This window comes from Amblyraja radiata, chromosome 37, assembly GCF_010909765.2.
Source record: "Amblyraja radiata isolate CabotCenter1 chromosome 37, sAmbRad1.1.pri, whole genome shotgun sequence".
Taxonomy (NCBI): Eukaryota; Metazoa; Chordata; class Chondrichthyes; order Rajiformes; family Rajidae; genus Amblyraja; species Amblyraja radiata.
The window spans coordinates 19,323,868-19,328,557 of record NC_045992.1 but is presented as its reverse complement, the minus strand read 5'-3'; the positions used below and the strand labels follow the sequence as shown (position 1 = coordinate 19,328,557).

The following is a 4,690-nucleotide window of genomic DNA, read 5'->3' as shown; positions in this document are numbered from 1 at the left end:
GGAAAACATAGAGATTAGGTTCCCCCCACCCCTCAATACGCGGGAATGTCTCCATTGCCGCTTCCTTGAGATTGGTTTCATGTGACGTAAATTAGTACGTGGTGATTTAATTGGATATAAGGAATCGATATCTGGTGTCCATATTGCTTAGTGATTTCAGCAAATATTTTTGGTTTAAATGTATGTTTACAGTATTTAGCTCACCTGATAGGTGAGTTACTGATGGTCAAACATGTTTGACGACATACGGTTTCCAATTGTTAATAAATTGTCCCCTAATATCGATGTTCTCCGCCCAAGTGGTTTGGTATATGCCACCACTGATGTTGTTATCTTATAAACGAACATGCAAATTTGGTGGATTACTGAGCAAATGCTTCACTAGAATTAAGTAAGTTAATATATAACATGTTTAAGTCAATTCATATTGGCATTAAGTATTACAAGCTCAGTAACACATCAGGACACATAAGATGTTACTCAAAACAGGTGGAAGTGTACAACCATAATCCTTCCTGCCGATAAATTCCATGATAACACTACAGATTAATCCATTTGCCCCCATATTACAGGTATGGAGATAGTTTTGAACACTAGTATCTCAGCTCATAGGAAAGGTACAAAGTTCAGTAGCTGGTAATGCTGCTATATCCCAATTACTTTGCCACGTAGTTGATTGGTGGTTAATGCACCATGACTGATAGTCTTAATGAATACCAGATAACAACGTTGTGGATGGTCAACGTAAATATCTGGATATATATTTTGTGCACCGTTCCCAGAGGCACTGCAATACTGGGTCGATGCGTGGAGTGGACGGAGCAAGCCCCTATTCCATCTCCCTGTTCCAAAATTCAATTTAATATATGGTCCCTAGATAAGGGACGTATCAGATTATTAAACTGATAAGAACAGATACTACACTTGATCTTAGCCAAAAGGCCGAGAAGCGATGCAGCTAAAGCTGTATCCAAGGATAGTTTGTCGTTAATATATAGACATGCCATGACGGAATGTTTCTAAGTGTCAGGGCTAGTTGATTCTGGATAACTTTGACTTAAATGCCGCAACGCTCATCATGGTTACTCCATCCAGGTAATTGCGGTATATCCGAAACTTATATGAGAAGGTACTGAATAGTGTGCATCTTCAAGGTCGATGTCTACCATAAAGTATCCTTGGATCCATGGTAGTAGTTACAAATCCCATGAATGGGTATACCTGGTGAAATACTCAAGTGGTTTATCAACGATGGTGCGACATTCACCATCGTGGGAGGGTAGACCACTTGGGGTGCTTGCTGAATTGGTGGCAAGATATTAATTCTATTCCCCTTGTATTTATTTTTTGGTATATAACTACCAAGAGTGATAGCTTCCTAACCAGGCGTGATTCATCCACCCTTGTTAGTACAACCCTTAACCTTTATGTGATGGTAGGAACCATACTTATCTGTCTTCATTGTTGTTTTCTTCGGTTTCTGGTTCCTTGTTCTTTTAGGGACGATGTTTGTTGGGGGGTGGCACATTTTCCCCTGGGGCCTGCTCTGGGCCGTGGCCTAAAATGCTACAGGTTTGGCATGCAGGCCCCGAGCTTTCACCAGTACCATGAGGCAGACGCCCCTGGTGGACACGTAGAGGTACTGCTGTCTGGTTTAGTGTGGTGCTCATTCCAGACTCTGCCCTCTTGTGCCGAATAGTTTGAACACTTCGTCCAGTTTTTTAGGACTGGTTTGGTAAGTGCCAGGTAGCAGGATCTGTGCTTATGAGGTCGGCGTTCTCATAGTCCTGTTAATTTCATAGATTGAGGGCAGGTTTGTGAGTTCATTTCAGAAGTTATGAGGTATACCGTTGAACAGTAGGGTCAGGTGTTTTGCCATACTACCCTGCCCTTCTGGAATGAGCAGGTGGACATGATAGCCGACGTCAGGGTACCAAATGCATTTTTAAAATATTTATGTTAAATGCGCTGCTCAATGTATCCCCCAATAATGGCGGGCACTTTGAGTAAATGCAATTTAGGGGAGGCGTGATAAAACCAACGCCACATGGCTACCTGTCTTGGAGAGGTTTTTTGGAAAAGACAGGTAGTAAGCTGGCCATCAGTTGAGACTGAAAAGCCATCTCGCTAGTGGTGGAGCCACATAGCGGCCACACCCAGCAGCTCTTCCTGATCCTGTACCTCAAGCATACTCCCGATATTGTTCAGCCAGTGACCCCTCTTCATGACCAGCCCAGCCACTGGTCACCCCAAAGCTAACCACACTAAGGAGGAAGCGATGGGCAGTGCCTAGGCACTGTGGAGGGTATGCCTGAACCCTCCAGCGAGACTGCCCCTCACGTAGCGTGTCTCGCAGGAGCTCCTGCTCCAGGAGCCGCTCCAGCGGCTCAGGCGGCTGTCTCTCTCCCTGCGGGTGGAGAGACGTCCCCTCCGACAAGTCGGAAGCCACCGGCCGGATGCCTCTTCGGATGGCTGAACATCCAGCCCGCAGCTCAGGCACTAGCGGGACTGGCTTCGGCGCGGTGTGGGGATAGCGGAACGCCCGGTTAAATGTTCCTACCGCCTTCTTCTGGAGCTTTTGTGCCTTGTAGTAGCGAGAGCGCCCCTCAAGCAGCGCGTCTCGCAGGCACCTGCACCGAGAGCCGCTCCAGCGGCTCAGGCGGCTCTCTCTCCCCCCGTGCGGGTGGAGAGACGTCCCGTCCCAAATCAGGAACACCTGCCGGATGCCTCTTCGGGTGGCTATACATCCAGCCCGCTAGCGGGCTGGGCTCGGCACGGTGTCGGGGAATAGAGGAACACCGGGTCGCTCCTACCGCCTGTTACTGCCCCCCTTCCCCCCAACGGGAAACGTTCCTCCTCGAACGGGGGACAGTTTTGTTCCAGAGCCTTTTTCTCTGCCTGTAAAACACAAGCAGAAAAAGGGGCTCCCCTGTAAAAGAAACCCGACCTCAGGATACTTACCTGACGGTCCGTTTCTCTGTTGCGGGAGTGCCTAGCTCCCGCTGCCGCTGTTGCACTGCTGGCGTAATGCCGCGCCTGCGCACTGAGCGGGTTCTTCACGTAGTCACTCACGTGACTCCGAAGTAAAATCAGGACATAATTGTACAACAGTATGTAAACAACCCTCAAAACCCTTACCCTTTAAAGCATTGTAGTTTGGTTAAAGCAGATGGAAGGAGACCACTTTTCCTTCAGGAAGGATATTTTTGCTATGGAGGGATCACATCAAAAGTGCAGCAGATTAACTGTAGGGATGGCAGGGCTGACGTCTGAAGAGCAATCTGGTCAATATTCACTGGGGTTTGGAAGGAATGATAATCTTATAGAAACCTACACAGTTTAGAAGTTCTAACAGGACTGAAAAGATTAGAGGTAAGATGTTCCTGATGCTGGGGAGTTTCAGGGCCAGTTTCACAGTGCAAGGATAAGGCGAGGTCATGTAGCACTCAGAGGGGGAGAAATCTCTTCATCCAGAGTAGTGAACTACCACCTCCAGTTTAAATTCCATTTGGAATATTTTGGAGGACCAAGAAACCAAGAACCAAGAATTCTCTATAATGGAATGCAATTGAAATCAGATCGTTCAATATACTCAAGTGTTAAATATTGTTTTTGTAGCTAGAGGGACCAAGAGGTATGGGGAGAAAGGTATGGGGAGTCCCCCAACTGAGGATCAATTTGGATGATCAGCCATGATCACACTGAGGGGTTGAGTGGGCTTGAAGGGCCACATTGCTTACTCCTGTTCATAATTTCCATGGTTCTATTCCATATCCCAGAACTGTGGTACTGAACAAGCACGCATGATGGGCCAATACATGACTTTTGTTGACATATATATCAATACCTTGAATTCTTCTGACTGGGAAGAACTGTTATGCAGACAGAGAATGTTTCACATAAACCTGGGGAAAGCAGAAGACACACACTAGTTGTGGTGCCCCCAACAGCAAATCTTGAAGTTGTGGACCTATAGCGTCTCTGTAACTTTCTGCCTCTAGGAGAGGATTCAAAGGTCACTGCTTTCAAGACAGAAGGGAGCAGCAGTACAAGGATTATATACCTGAATGACAGCTCTGGGTGAGTGAGATTGGTACCACAGTGGAATGCCAAACAGACTATGAATAGTCTTGGTCTCTAACGTCTCTGTGCAGCGTGTGTGGATCACAGTGCCACCTAACGAGAGAAAACATAATCATAATCATATCACTGAATGCACAAAGTTAATTATGAATCCTTCAAGAAATATGCAGGTTTGCAGAGAACTGGTTCTGGACTCGTATAACATTGGGAACATTTTTCCTGCTTCTAGCTTCGCCAGTCCTTTTTATAATTTTATATGTTTCTATAAGATCTCCCCTCATCCTTCTTAACTCCAGTGAATACTAGCCTAGTCTTTTCAATCTTTCCTGATATGACAGTCCCGCCATCCCAGGGATCAATCTCGTGAACCTACGCTGCACTGCCTCAATCACAACGATGTCCTTCCTCAAATTCGGAGACCAAAACTGTACACAATACTCCAGAGCCCTATACAACTGCTAGGATCCCATTCCAGTCTACCCTGGCTAGCTCCTCTCTCAAGCCTTCATAGTCCCCTTTGTTCAACTACATCACTGGCAGTTCCAATTTAACCTTCTCCTTCTCAAATTGCAGATTAAAACTAATTATATTATGATCACCACCTCCA

The 4,690-nt window shown here is 46.2% G+C and overlaps 1 non-coding gene across 1 annotated transcript; it reads right to left on the bottom strand.

The window, feature by feature from the left end:
- Positions 1 to 762: 762 nt before the first annotated feature.
- Positions 763 to 954, bottom strand: LOC116966591. The gene has a single exon (XR_004410064.1). It is a non-coding gene; the product is annotated as a U2 spliceosomal RNA (small nuclear RNA).
- Between the last annotated feature and the right edge of the window lie 3,736 nt (positions 955 to 4,690).